This window comes from Oryzias latipes, chromosome 13, assembly GCF_053564925.1.
Source record: "Oryzias latipes strain Hd-rR chromosome 13, Olatipes_Hd-rR_3.1".
Lineage (NCBI taxonomy): Eukaryota > Metazoa > Chordata > Actinopteri > Beloniformes > Adrianichthyidae > Oryzias > Oryzias latipes.
The window spans coordinates 24,872,971-24,889,240 of NC_136249.1; the positions used below are offsets into that span (position 1 = coordinate 24,872,971).

The window sequence follows — 16,270 nt, forward strand, 5'->3', positions numbered from 1 at the left end:
CCAAGCTGGCATCTCACAGGGCATGGGAGACTGGCATGTTCCCAAGTCCCTACGGCATTGCTCAGGGCCCCGTACCCCGGGGAGAGCTCCCATCATTCATTGTCTGTCATTCATAAGCAACACCCCACTCCCACCCAGCAGGTACAGAGTCACACATGACCATCTTCTCTGCACACACATCCACATTTTCCTATTAAAAAGAAGAAACTTTTCTTTTATAACACGCAACTCACACAGACTTCTGGGGCTTCTTTACTTTAGCCGGGATCCTCCGTGTTCGGTTCACAACATGCTGAAGTGACTGCTTGTCTCACTTGTCATTGCTAGTATAATAAGGGTGTAAGGTATGACACATGTCCTTGTTATGCACCTTTGCGCATTTTTCAGCATGTCAGCAACTCCCTCTTGACTAAAAAGCGTGAGTGACAAATCTCCCACAATGGAGAAACAAATTCTGAACATGCACCCAGGAGCCGCCACAAGATCTCAGACTTTCCACCGAAGGCTTTCCTGCTTTAAAAACTTCAAATGTCATTCAAACGACTTTCTTCCTATAATGTGATAATTCAATATAATGAGGTGTCTGGGTCGTCTGAGCTGAAAAGAGAGGCTGGTTTTAAGACTGGAGCATGAATGAGCTCTTGGTTTTTGTCCTGGTCTACCCAGCCCTCTGGACAGCCCATAACAAGGCTTTTGAGCTGCTTTAATTGCCAGGTAATTAGAAAGTTGTAGCAACATTATGCAAATAACTCTCATTATAATCTTGTGTGTGGAGCTGGTCTCCCCTCGTTTTATGTTACTCTGTCAGAAGTGGAGCCCAGTTTAGTGCACTATCTTCATATCAGGACACCTATTGTTTAATCTATATTCAAGCATGTTGATAAGCCTTCTGCTTCCTACTGATGGGCAATTGGATGATGCTGCTGTCAGGCCACGCCTACTTCCCCCACCTCCCCTCCTGCTGCACACGCAAGTTATGAGGTGCCAAGTCGCCCATGATTAGATATCACGGCTGTCGCTCTGCTTAGACAGTGCAGATAGACAGATAAGACGGGAAGATTCATGCGCAACAGCAACCGTTGCAGCCATCCGTCAATCCCACTGGAAGAGAGGGTGCCCCCCCCTTTCTAACTGTCCTTATCTCTTTACCTTTTTTCCTCCTCATCAAAACCCTCGTCCCGTCGCTTCTGCACATAGAAGGGTCGCGTTCACAAGCACACAGGCTCTCCGCAAACGTTGCTTCACCTGCTGCAAAATGGCTCATTGTCAGCATCTGAAAGGCCACATTTGAAGCACTCAGAGATGTCTGTTCAACCTATTGACACACCAATAAATCCATAACAATGTGGACAATTTCATAGTTGCTGAGGCAGACTGAGATCTCAGAAGACAAGTTGTCTATGTGGCAAGAGTGCCGCGGAGCCTCCCTCTCTCGTCTTTTCTTCTGCTCCGCAAAACCAGTGGGGTAACACTAATGAGGCAACATTTTGTTCTCAGTACCAGAGTGATGCCTTTGAATTAATGTGCTCCCATTCAGGTAAACCATTCCCCTGCTTAGTTATGTTCATGTTGTATGCCAGCATTGTGTCCTATTCCATTTTAAAAGACGTAACAACAGAGTTGGGCATTGGACCTCTGTTGTTCCCCCATAGTGGCACCCACAATGTTTACCTTCATGAGTGTGTGTTAGCATGCTATGCCATCTTACTGTGGGCCTCCCACTGTGTTTTCATTTAATTAGAAGAGATCAGAGGTGGGCTCCAAACTTTTTTTTTTTTGCTTCAATCAGATGGAGCCGTGGACTCCTGCCGAGCGGACCCAATAAACACGGGCGACTTCTGAGGTCGTTTTGGTTTTACAAAGGAAACCAATCAAAGAGATTTTGTTCTCCCAGAAAAGAAGAAAGACAAACGTTGCCCACACCCCTCACCCCTTAATGCTGTTAGGGATAATCATTTTTAAATTCATAATAAATTGTTTTTTGGATATATTTATGGCCTTTATCCGATGCCTATCACAGTGGTCACGGCTGATCCATCGTTAAATACTGATAATACTGGCAGTTTTAGGAACTCAACAGTTTTTCAAATGTAAGCAGAATTTTTTTACATTTTTTTTTCCAAGCAATACATCTAAAACCTGTTTTTGATGAGGGACCTACAGTTGCCCTCAAGTGCAAATCACACTAAGAAATCACAGCGACGAATAAAAAGTAAAACAAATAACATAGAAGTAGGTTTAGGGGCTGTCATCTGGACTTGGTTTTTAAAAGTTAGAAGACGTTTCACCTCTTATCCAAGAGGCTTTGTCAATTCTGAATGAATGAATGATCAAACTAGTCCAGATGACAGCCCCAAAACCTGCTACTATGATGGAATCAACCTGGACGAATGAGAGTCTTCATAGACATAAAACAAATAACAATTTAAATACAATTTTAGAAAACAGAACAAAAATCATGAAACCAAACCACAATTACAATAAAAGGAAACTAAATAAAAATGAAAGGTTTTGGAAAAGGGACATTGCAGATGTTAACGTTTGTTTTTCTGACGTTTGAGTTTTTTTAAATGCATTTTCAGTGTCCGGATACTAATAGGTTTTATGATTATTATAGAGCATAGCCAGTATCGCGTATGCCCAATAACTTTAAGTTGAAATAACTAACAAACATTAAAATCCAATAATTAACGTCCAGTAGTACCTTTGTTTTGTGTTTTAAAATTTAATTTTGATTTCTGGAAATTACTCCTAATGTTGCTTTATTTCCCTATTTAATTTTTTTGTAAGTGTGTTTCTCTTTCCATAATCTTGTTTTCATTTCTAAAATGTGATGTTTTTTTTAAAATATATTATTTGCGTAGCTTTTATAATTGTGGTTTGTTGGTGTGATTTGCCCTACATGGCCACCGTAGGGACCCCTTTGGTTGTCTGACACAAATTTTCACAACTAAAAAAGTTTGATAAATAACAAACACAAGATATAAAATAATACAGCAAAAGTGTTTCAAGAAAAACATGCTTCCCAAATGCCTCTGGAACACAGACAAAAATAGAACACGTGCTCAAGAACAACAACAAAAATAAAAACAATGCGTTTGTCTGACAGCAATGACATAGATATATTTGGTATCCGTTAAGACCATGTTTTGTAGCTTGAAGTTAGTAAAGAACCGCCTGCATGGGCTAGAATGGGTAATGACAACCTATTGGTGATATCTTTTATATTTGGTTTTGTTATGCTGAATGTTAGGACTGGACCTTGGAAAGTCTGCATAATAGTCTCCTAAAGATAAAAAATAAAGATAAAAATTTACAGTTTCATAATTCCTTTGTCACACACTATTTGCACATAAGCCTGACTGATTATTCCAGGTGTCTCCAACATATCAGCAGGAGCTGTCATGTTAATGATGGGGCTGTTAGTAACTACATGCATACATTCGTGATGCAGCTTTTTCTGCATAAAAATTCCCCTCGGCTTTGCCAGTACCAGAGCCCCTCCTTGTGGTACAAACAAACAAACCTTGCTGGCATTTGTCCACCAGCTGTTGTTCTCTGTGGTGACCTCTGCAGCTCATTGTGTGTCAATTAGAAAATGGAGCAAAGGAAACTAGAAAATCTGGTGACATAGCGCCGTTTATCTTTTAAAAATCGCTTCAACATTAGTAAACACAACCAAAATTAATCCATATTTAAGGCACTCCAGATTATAAGGTGCACATTTTTTTAAGTAGGGCTTTTAACTGCTCCTCACAGTGTAAAAAATTCAAGAAATATGTATTTTGTCATACAGCACCTAATTTCATAAAATACAAAGGGTAGTTTTATTTTGCTATTGAGCATGCATTGCAAACTAAAAAAGTGAGAACAATTACATGGACCATCAGCCTCAGCTTAATCCGATTGGATCCTAGCACAACAGCAAAACAACCTACACCAACCTGAAGAGTGGTGATTATCTAAATTTTGGTCAGCGTTGAAAAGTCTGAAGTTTCTTGCATTATTGATGGAAAAAATATACATGAGTGTGTTGGGACTGTTTTAAAAGAGAGAGAACAGAGCAAACATTTTCCACCAATAAAGATCATGCGTCTTTTACAGCATGAGACAGCTGCTTATCCAAATTATAGGGGGAAAAAAATGTTTTTTTTAATAACGCACCCTAAATCCCTTCTTTGTTATCATCACTCAAGTGCAGCTAAATCCAACCCAAGTGTCCATTGAGAGATCAGAAAACGCTCACCTGTGAACACAAGCGGGAATATTAAGATTAATTCTCCCCGGAGTCAGCTAAGACATGATAATCAGGTGGGTTTACACAGGATGCAATGCATGTTTCTGCTCGATAAACTGTAACAAAAAGGAGATTTTGCAAATTTCCCCCAGGGTGGGTAATTGCAATACGCTTTAGACATGTCCAATCTCTGGCTTGAATGGGTGTGTAAGCCAGGGGGACACATGTCGGTGATGAGTCTTTGCAACGTGAAAAAGTAATCCTTCAAAAAAGATTAAAAGGCAGATGCATCAAATTAGTTGCCCTGTGTCACTTTTGCAAAACAGGTCAAGTATCTGCGAATGCATAGGAAAAAAAAAGAAATGCATAAGATGCAGGGGAAATTAAAAAAAATCTGGGATTTGAAAACAATTAGGGGGTAAAAGTTCATCTGTTTTGGTTTTGTCATTTCTTATAGAAGCAAGTGTAACTGACGATCAAGAAAAAGGAAATGCAAACCAGCTGCTTTAATGACAGCTCTGCACAGCTTAGGTAGTATTCATCTCTTAGAGTCGTGTTAGGAAAAAAAAAAGGCAGCTTTAACACGTTTCTGACTACTGAAGATGTCAGACGGCTCCACACAGCCTCCATCTCTGTGACACAAATAAAACAACAGGAATGAAAGTGAAACAAAACAAGCAGCAGGTGCTGGAGATTCCGGTGACACATTGATGACATCCTAAGGTGATGAAATAAAAGCCATTATGCTTGGCAGGACACCTTCAAACCGTGTCACCAAAAAAGTCAGGCTGTCACATGATTAATGTTGCGGGAACTATAAATATCTATAAGCGAGAGCTTTTTCAAATATATTAATCATTACCCTTTTCTTAACGCGCACAATGATCCACTCTGTTATCCTAACAAGGTGGGTTGACTCAACATGGACTACAAAGTGCAGCAGCAGCAGGGAAGAGATTCCAGCTTAAAACCGAGGCAAAGCTTAACCTCTGGCAAAGTGACACCTCACATCTCGCTCAGATTGTCTATTTCGGGTGACACTGCAACTTTTAGTTCTTTTTTACATCAGAGAAAAAGTGTTAGACTTCTCTTTTTTTCTTTTTCTCTCAGCCCTGCCACAGTTTTCAAAAGAAACTTGCAGCAGGAGTGCTGCATTAGGTACCATGGGAAAGAAACCGATACTCTGGTTCAGCTGGGATCAAAACGCACACACAACGTTTCAAATCAAAGCCTCCTAAAGAGCCTTCAGGGAGAAATCTTTGCTATTCTGGTAGCATTTTAATGCCTCACCTATAGTGTGGTCTCTTGGCAGGGAAATTCACATGAGCAATGCGCAGGGCTGTGAATAAGAGCGTGTGCTCTCCAACTGTCGGCATGTGTGTACATCTGCACAGGCATATCTGATGTGCGTGTGTGTTTGTGTGTATGAGGGGTAATTAGGACATTAGGAGAAGCCTCTGACAGGCTTGTCATCGCCACAGCCTGCCCAGTGGAGAGGAGGTGGTCAGAGGGGTAAGTGAGGGTCCGGCAGGGTCAAGAGACAGCTGCTGCACCACCACTCACTGTCTGGAAGCTCTCAGAGAATATTAAACCGCCGGGGCCCCAGCCAACCCTCTCCCTCGTTTGCCGGATACACAAAGCTTCTCACAAGAGGATAACAGTTCATTTATTCCTCTGTTATGAAATTGCTATTGTTTCTTTTTCCTTTCGACATGAGAATATAAACAGAAAATACCAAAATAAATGCCTGTGGCATTGAGGTAATTGGGGTTATTTAGTGAAATTGTGACTGTTTTAGTTTCACATTTTTTTCCCCCCCAGATGAGAAATCTCTGCACTCCCCCACAGCTTATGCGTTTGCCTCCAGCAGAGAAAGATTCCCTAATAACAATATGAGACATTAAATACAACCCCCCCCATGGCTGATGACCTTGGTAATGAAGTGTCATTAATTGTATGGATGGATTATTATCTTCGCAAAAAATAACATGGGATCTTTCCAGCACGACTCCCAAACACCTGTGCCCATTCTCTGGCTGCCTGCGCTCATACGCTCATAATCACTTCTATCAGCCCAAAATGTTAACTGCATCCTGGGACACTAAACACGTCTATTTGTGTGCGGCTGTAATGTCTTTTGTGCGCCTCAATCAGGCACCTGTCTCGCACACACACCTGCTACCTCCTAGCTAAAAGAAAGGCCCCCTTTGTTTCCTTACGGAGTTTATAATCAGCACATTGTTTCCAATCTTCTTCTGCCATTTTTCAATTTCCCATTTCCCTTTTCTGAGTCAAATCACTGCTATCAATCAGGTGCATGTTTCAGTGAAGGGGGGGAAGTTCCTTGATGGAACCATCTCCAGCCCCAGGCCTCATTAGTCAGAGACTGCAGGGGGAAATGTGTGAGCACAAGCGGGGCGCAGGCATGTGATAAAAATGAATTCTGGAGGAGAGTGTCTGTCAATATGAGGCCATTTAGCATTTCCTATTCCATCCAAACGATGCACAGTAGACATTACACTCTCCATCTGAGTTCTTCTAAATGTGCGTCTGGCCCCTGTAAGTTCTATTATGTTTTGATTTCGCCTCTCTCTGTGCTTACAGATAGGGCGACAATAGATGCTCTGTGACACCTGACAGGAACTTCTTTGCAGCCGCGACATCACCGTATCGGCAGGGAAAACATTTCAGAGATGACCGATGTGGCAGTCGATACAAATCAAACCATAACAGCTGCATAGGCACACGCTGTATTGATTACCTTAACAAGAAGTGCATCAACATCCCTGAAGACAGTTGGCTAAGACGCCACGATGGAGCTAAACACATCGTGACACCAGAAATGGCAGAAAAGACCTCCCTTTCCATTCAGAAGCTAAAATTTAGGCAGTAAATGTGAACGGTGAATAAAGAATGAGCTAACACAAAAAGCCTGCTTTTCTTCCCCCAACATGGCAATATGTTCGATGCTTTACCGGGTGTATTGATTATGAAAGAGCTCTACTTGAAGTGGCTGGACAAAATGGCAACCATAGTAAATCCACAATGGCAGGGTAATATACAGCTTCACTGCTTTCATTTATTCACAGCTTGACATTTCCTCCCTTCCGCAGTGTGCTCTAACTGTGTGCCAATGGCCACATCATTTAGACTGGACCCGCATGAATATTTAACATTAGTGCCTGGCTCATAGCTCACAGAAAATGAATTATTTTTAGTGGGCTTTGCACAGGCACCCTGGAAAAGTCTCGCCATGATGATGAATCACTGGAGAGTTTATGTTGTATTAAGAAGGCAAAAACAAATAGTTATCAATCATTTGATTCCAGCAACTTCCGATCTCTACCTCTGTTTGAGAGATGGAGCTGTTTTTTTGTTGTCAGCCTTGAGAATTTTCAGGACATTTTTGTCACCGGAATCATGTTTGATGTAACTGTGAGAAAAGGAATTGTTGGGCTCCTACCAAAATCAACCAACTAATAATTTTCTGGCAATCCTTGAGCTTTCATGTTCACAAAATTCACAATTTCTTCCATATTTTATTTTCTACTGCTTTTTTATTCTGCTACAGTTGTCCTCTGTCCACATTTACCCTGCATCTTGCGAAATGCCTCCAGACAGATTGCCCAATTTGACTCTTGAGGATTCATTTCCCCCCTGTGACATAATGCATTTTGTCTGCAGAATAAATTATCTATATCAGCTGTGATAATAAACCATTTTGAAGCAATTGAAAAAACCGAGGTCAAACGTAACACTGACAGTGATTCATCTTGCAAAAGACTCCATTACATCTTGAGCCCATCTTTTTTTCTTTTTCTATGAAACATTTGTTTTCACAAATCTCTATCTTTAACCTCTGTCTTTACTTGCAAGTGATTTTGGATAAAAACATCTTCGAACTGACAAAGCCTGGTATAACACTTGATAAGAAAGAAGAGGAATGTTTTGCTGACAGGGCCTGAGATGGGGGGGGGGGGGGGGGGGGGCTGGCACTGATGCGTGATCCACATTTAATATCCCATGATTATAGAAAAGTTGTTAAATTCAAGAGAATTCCAGAGAAAATGTCCTCTTAAATATATTGTATTAGTCCGTGTCCGGCCCTTTTAGGCAGCCGAAACGAATGACCAAATTTAGTCAATTTTAAATAATAAATAATTGCATTTATTGCTTACCTAAATTTCAAAGTATTAAGTGCTTTAAAGCCTAGAATAAAGAAAACTATTTCTTCCTGAAACTGGTTTTCCAGTTAGCCCTTGTGCTGTCCTAGGCACTTTAACATTGGGAGTTGGGTCATCTAGACCCACTGGACGGTGCGCTGAACCTTTTTTCTTCAATGATTTGTGATCTTCACTGGTGTCCATGGATTACATGAAATCTTTCCACCTTTATCCACCTTTGTCATGGTAGGGAGAACATGTCAATGCAAGGGTGGGGTCATCTAAGATAGCACAAGGGTTAAAGACAGGTGAAGCTTGTTTTCTGATAATTCCTACATGCAAAAATCTTTTTTCCCAAACCATTTTTTTATTGTCATTGTTTTACAAGAACTTGTCTAAGTTAGTAGAGTTATCTTTTAAATGTTAAAACATTTTTGTTCAGGGTGTCTGAGGTGGGTCGCCTGGCGGCCTGATCTCCTCGATCTCTTCTGTGTGGGTGTCTGGGGGGCTTGGTGTGGTGGACCGTCCTCTTTTTACATTCCATCTTCAGAATAGTATCCATAGAACTCTCAACTGAGCACAGGTGCCAGCTCACCTTTGCACAAAAGCATGCATGATGGAATGATTTTTGCTTGACACAGGTTTGATTGTGTCCATAATTATGTGTGTGTGTGAACTGCAGTTGTCTTGTGTGCGTGTTGACATGTTTGTGTGTGAAGATCTTTGGAGCCAACCAGTATATTTGTTGCATTTGAGAGTGTCTGTGGACTAGCCATGCCCCTTTGGACAAAAATCGTACAGTGGCAATAACAAATCTCCAGCATCTTGTTGGTTTGTAACACAAAAAAAACCATAGTCCAACACGCTACACATTGAGGTTGCCGTGGTGCAGCGGTAGGGTGGTCAACTCATGATCGGAAGATTGCAGGTTTGATTCCAGCCTTAATTCCCGCCATGTGTCGAAGTGTCCCTGGGCAAGACACTGAATCCCACCTTGCCTCTGGTGGAAGGTTGCCGCCAGTGTTCGGCAGCGGAGCCACCACCAGTGTGTGCATGGGTTTGTGACTGTAAACGCTTTGGGCCTTCCAGGAAGGTAGAAAGCACTTTACAAGTATACGCCATTTACCATTTACATTAGCTGCTTTAACCTATTTAAAATAACAAGCAACTTGGTTTGCAACTACTGAAACAAAAACGCAACAGACATTTTAAGTGCCGTATAAAATCAATTATAAAAATCAGAATTAATACATAAATTAGGTGCTCCGGATTATAAGACTGTTGTTTTTTTGGAAGAACAAAAAAGGAATTTAGGTCCTCCTAATAGTGCAGAAAATACGGTAAGTAAAGTTTTGCCTCATAATCAAATGCCAATTAACTGAAACTGTATTTGTCAATTTAATTAGTTTTTGTTTCTCCTAATGTAAAACAATGGCTCACACTTAGTACTTAATGAGTACTTCAACCGGTACTAGTCCGGTACTAGTCTTTTACTGCCCTTTTCTAATTCCACCTGTACCTGTTAGCATTTATCCATTTTTTTATTCTAGAAAAAAGGTTTTTAAGTTACTATTATAAAAGGACATGCCACCAGGTAGTCAGTGATCTATTCATCACTTTTGAAGCAACTTCCATACCAAGTGAAATGTATAGTGAATTTAGAATGATTTAATGTTTAAACTGAGTCAAATCCACTAATTGGCTAAATAGCATACCCTGGACCTATTTTGAGCCGCTACATCTTCCTTTATAAAAGAAAAAGAAAAAAGAAGGTGCATCAAAAGAAAAAGATGATTTTGAAAAACTTCAAAAAAGGTTTAATAGGTTTAACTAGTCCTCACAGACTACCATAAAGGCTGCTGATAAAAAGATTTGAAAATAAAGCAGAAAAAAAAAGATTAGAAGAAGCACGGGATGAAACCTGGGTACACAGAGGAGCTGCTCCTCTATGGATAGATCATTAAATCAGCTCGTCATGCTTCCACTCCCTGCTTTAAGTTTTATTTGACTGGCTACACAATTACCTTAACATTGGTTAATTGCTGGTTAATTTAGCTCTCGCTGCAATCACAAAACGACCTGCCACTCAGCAATTAAAGAGGAAAATTACATAGAAATTCTCAGAGATCATATACACACTTTCTCAGATTGGTTGGCATTTTTTTTTTCAGACAGATTAAAGCAACCCTAGGATTTGATCTAGAGGTAAAAAATGCTTTAACACCCGTCCTCACAGAAGCACTTCATTTCTAACGGCATCCGGCTTGAGATGAGATCTGACCTCCTTCAAACACGATTCCAATCCCTTCCGCTGGTTAAACAGAAACTGGGAGGCCGAGCGGAGAGCAAACCGGTTCACACAGCCACTGGCAACTGTGGAAACAAGACTGAAGGGAAAGATACCTGTAAGTGGCCTTGCTCCTGAGTCTGAGAGATAGTCCTGCTCAAATGAAGGGTGAGGGCAGGGTAGTAAAATTAGAGATAGACTGGTTGTCTTACAATGTGTTTTCCCTGCAGGTTAATATTTTATGGATGTACGACACAGTTCGGATGACATTTTGAGATGACTGAGAGTTCAGTGATTTGTTACAAAAGAGCGAGTGTGGCTCAGGAGAAGTGAGACAGGTTGGGAAAACGGAGAAACATGGGGAGTCTGAAAATAACAAAAATTGGGCTTGAACGTGCATGCATGAGCACATGCGTGAGAGGAGCTTTCTGCAACCTGAGCCCATTACAAAGCGGAGACACTGCAGTGCAGATGTGTTTCTCTGTGAGCCGTACATGAAACACAGGAAAAGGCCTCTTTGATCATTACCTACCTGTCAGTCTGCCCTCCACAGGGACCGCATGTTACGAGGACTGATGTGCCGCGCTGACAGGCCAGAAACACACATGCAAACTAAAACACATCAAGAGCGGAAAAGCTGCGTATCCATGAGTCTGACTTTTGTTGGCATTAAGATTTGTCCCGGAGGAGGCATAACCATGACGACCAGTGGTGTTGGCAAAGTGCGCATTCATAATTCTATATTTGGGCTCCAATTAGCCTCAGAGACTGTGAACCTTTCTTAAGATCACTTTCATATTCAATAAAGAGCTCAGTCATTATTTCCCATGATTACTTGTTTGGTTAATATGATAAACACACGAAAAACCCAAATTTAAAAGCAGAGAAACAAACTAAAGTGTTGAGTGTGTCAAAAAAACTGTTCCCTATTCTAAATATTTTTAATTACAAAATAATATTTGACATTAAATTGTCTTTTGTTTGATTGGTTTTCTGAAAAAGTGACATTTTTTCAAAAATTTTTTTGGAAATATTAATGTCTGTTGTTTCAGTTCAGTAGCTATATCTCATTAAAGCTGCACAAGATTACCATTTTCTTGTTTTCTTTTGTCAAAAAAGAAAAAAAATCACTTTTAGCTAATAAATCCGTGGTTTTGGGTTTGCAAAGGGTTTTAGATATGATTAATAAAAAAGATCTGCGATCAGTCTCACAGACCTTTTTATTAAAGTTCAGTCTCTTGCATGAATTCATCTTTTAATCTCCTGTCTGAGCCCTGTGAGTCTGCCTGGCTATGATAAATGACATCCTGGTGCCTGTAGTGATGATGAAAGTCAGTACTGAACATCGGTTCTGAGCTGCAAATTAATCTAATGTTATTGTCAATATTAGGCACTGTGGGTTGGAATTTTTCCTTTAACATCAAAATGTGATATTTTTCCTTCGTAAAACACTATTTTAGAAACAAAGGCTTTGTTTCTGCAATTAGGACAAAGTTGTGCGAGCATGTGCTGTGACGGAGTGAAAGAGGACTTTTCAAAGTCAGAGATTAGATAAAATGTTGATAACCAGACTATTTAAAGCTGTGTTTCTGCTGCAACGATAACGGGATTAGAAGCAGCTCCAAACTGTGCAGAGACCTGTTGGCTTTGATGAAAACAAACTTTGCAAGCACATTGTTAGGAAACCCCCCCTCAAAAAATGTTGTCTGATTTGTTCTATTTTGCATCTTTTCAACCTTGTGACTTCAAACAAATATCAAGGATGCAGGTAAATGTGTTTTTAGAGGATTATTCTTTATCATCCTAAATGTTCGTGCCCTCTTTTACCTTTACAAGATTTTTCACCGCACTCCCAGATAAAATGGTGCTGGCAGTTTAAAGTCCCACTCAGGTAAGAAAAATCCTGTTTTCAAAATTTTGACATGTTCTTGTGGTCTATTCCTGATGATGGAGGAATTGACCACAGGATATGTATATAGAAAATTAAGCTCAAAATTGCAGTTCTTTATTCAAATTATTGTGAATAAGAAGCAGATGAAAAAGAAGCCCTTTGAAAAAGATCATATATGTGGCATAGAAAATACTCTGGGTGGGCTGAGTTCTCAGGGGCGAAGGGGGCGGGTTTGCTCCACGCCAACCGTCCTGCCTGCAACTCCTGTCCTAGCGACATCATTTAGAAATTCTTGTTAAATTAACTATAGTTAAAAGACCACTGGTACTTCCAAAATAGATTTAAAGATGATCGGAGTGGGACTTTAACTCACTTTTTAAATTCTTTCTATCAGTGGTGGTGCTAGAAAATGGTGTATTGCGGGAAGGGGGTAGAAAACAAATGAGAACAACGGGGTTGAAGGACAAACGAAAGGACCAAAAAAAACATATTTCAAAAAGTTTTATTGTTATTAGTAATCATACTGTATTAAAACAACAGTTTGCTTAGCTGAGTTGCTAATATTATGTAAAGCAGTAGTAAAAACTAAAAACAGTAGAAATTCTTTCAAACCCAGATAGGCCAGCATACACAACACAGGGGAGAAGCACATAACTTTAGGGGCTCAAGGTTTCATAAATAAATATTGATTTTGTTATTTTCGTAATGCTTAAAGAAGCATGTATTGATGATTTCTCAATCATTGTAAATAGTGATATTAATATTGACTAAATAATTTGGCTGAAAAGCTTTTTGCCGGGGGGACAAGTGCCCCACCCCCACCACCGTAGGTTTGCCTCTGTTTCTGTCATATATGACAGCAAGTGTAAACAACATCATGCTAAAGATAAACACATATATATGCGTAGGCATGTTTGTGCGTCTTTTTTGATTTGAGCTGAGGTCTACCTCATTGTTAGTCCCCCCATCCGTGCTTTTAGGGTGGTCCTATTTGGCTGCTGTAATTTACATACCTGAACCTGTAATGGTCTTTTCTGCGTCTGTTTCAGAAACAGTGAAGATAACTCTGCAACAACTTCACCCAATGCCCCACGCCATTAGAATGCATTGCACCTTTTCTGCTCATTCTTTCTGGAATGAGGTCGGCAGAAGGACATTTAGGACAAAGGAAACATGCGGCCAAAATGTTGCTGCTGCTTCTAGGCGAGACTACGTCGGTGTAACCCCACATAATGTCTGTCACGCAGATGATCAGAGCATCAGATCTTGCAGAACGACATCAAAGGCGGCTTACTGATCAAACACTCACTAGGCACACCGCATTTCAGCAGACTGATGGACTCACACAGGAACTTGTTGCTTCAATGCACCAACAGATTGTACAGTAGTACACCTTTGTCTATAAAACAGAAACTGCTGTAAACTAAAAGTGTTATGTGCTCAGTGCTGGGCACAAAAAGCATTTATTATTAAAATAACTGTTGATTTAAGCATAAACCCACCAAACCTATGGTAACATGATGAATTAAGGGCTCCTGGAGGTAATTGGTTATAGCACTTCTTGATATACTGGTATTTATTTTAAAAAGTCTTAAAACTTTAAATGAAAGTAATATTTTGAAACTTTTATTTGCCTAATTTAAATTTAATGGTTAGATCAGCTGCTCTGGCCGCTTTTTTTTTACACTACTTCATATGTAAGAATATTTTAAAATAAAGTTGGACCTTTCAAGATTTTTAGGTTTAAAATCTCAAATATCTCTTTCGAGATTTTTTTTTTTACATTAGAACAACACATTTTTTTCTTTAATATTTCTTCATTGTTTTACTGTTTTTTGGTTCGACTTCTTTAGCCTGGTTTCCACTGATCGGTATCTAGGCAAATCACATGAACTAGCCACTCAAATTTGACCGTCACGGCATAGCAACAACAATGGAGGTCTTCCAGCAGCTCATTTTTTTTGGCTACGTTTTTGGTGCCATGTATATAAAAAGCCTTTAATGTTGTTTGAGAGAAGATTGTGGACAGCAAAGAAGAATACAGTAGCTTTCCTGGAGCCAACGGGGGTCCAAAAATGTTTCATTTCGGTCCGGCTTACTGGGTCTATTTTATAGTGGGAATGCTCAAAATACCGGACTGGACTTGACCGTACCGCTCAGTGGAAACAAAGCTCATTAGTGCAGCAGGTCTTCCTAGGATTTGATCTTGCAGCAGGTTTACTTTAATATCACATCATGGTGAAAAAAACTAAAATAAGAGTTAAGTTTCAGACCTCTTGGGTAAGGTATTTTAAAAAATCAATGGAAAAAAGTGTTTGATAACAAAGAGATGAAGCACGATGGAGGAGGAACAATGATTTGGGCTTCTTTTTAGAATAGTGAAATTATGGACTCCTCTGTTTACTAAAATATTTTGGGGCTTTAAATCTAAGGACCCTTAATAATGCATGAGTATTAACAAGGGAGAGGATAGATATTTGGTCCCAAAAACCTCAAACAACTAAAGATTTATTCTTAGAACAGCTGGGGATAAAACACTCCTAAAACTAAATAATAAAAACCAACAGATGTCCAGAAGAATGTCTTCAATTGTTAGTTAACCTTTTAGTTTGGCAAATTTAGCTAAAATTGGTTTTAATAATCAATCATTCCTGATTTAAATTATTTCTCTGCAAAAAAAACAACTTTTTTTTGTGGTGTATCTTTACTTAAATATGATTCAAAAGTTGTGCAGAGTTTTATTTTTCTCTATGGGTCAGCAAAGCTCATGAAGGCCATTGGCTTAAAAACACAAAGAAGAAAGTGTCGGCTCATCCATGACTCAACACTGACACCTTAGAAGATTAGAAATGCCTCTCAGTCTAAATCAGTCTTCTATCTGCATGCATAGCCCCATTAGTTGCTTTGCTGGATGCTGCCCTCTGGGGTGCACTACCCACACAATGGTAGATGCCAAGCACCACAGCAGGAGTGCGCACGCAAACACACTTGCATGTGCTGTTGCTCACACAGTCATACTGAGCAAGATAAAGTTGAATTAGGTAAGATGATTGACGAGAGGAAAATTCAGGGAAGCCTTTTAAAGAAGGTGTTTGAAGGTTTTTTTGGGCTGACAGTACCTTCACTGGAAATCCTTCAGAATTTAACTAGCAAGGAGATTCTAATTTATTATTTTTTATATGAATTAAAAACATTAAAGCATCCCTCATATGACAAATAAATATACTAGATTTAAAAAAAAAGAAGAAAAAATATATATATTTACATTGGGGAATATCGATCAAAGGATACAGAATTTCCCAGAAAGCCTCTGTTTTAGGTTTGTTTATCTTGGACAGACAAAGCAGGCAGTGGAACAGCAGTGTAAACCTGGTTCTGTCAGTTCTCAGTGCAACTGTTTTGGATCCAGAGCAATCACAGGATCAGCAACAGAGAACATTTTATCCCTCAGCTTACCAGCCTGTTCAACTGCAGCTTTGCACCCTCTTTTCCTTTTCTTACCACTCTGTTAAAAGCCAACATTTTTACCATTTTTTTTTTTTTTTGAAATCACGGCCCTGAAAAGTGCTGTTCATGTTTGAATTTTGCTCAAGGTTGACCAAAGGACAAGTTTGCAGGCAGGTTGAGGTTTGAGCTTTTTACTTTTTGAAGGATTTTAGTTGTGTTTAAAAGAAAAGTGAACTTTAAAAAAA

At 39.7% G+C, this 16,270-nt stretch overlaps 1 protein-coding gene across 4 annotated transcripts in view; it reads right to left on the reverse strand.

Annotated features, from left to right (window-relative positions):
* cadm1b (cell adhesion molecule 1b) overlaps positions 1-16,270 on the reverse strand; it is a 196,545-nt gene that overhangs the window by 66,657 nt on the left and 113,618 nt on the right. The window lies entirely within an intron of this gene.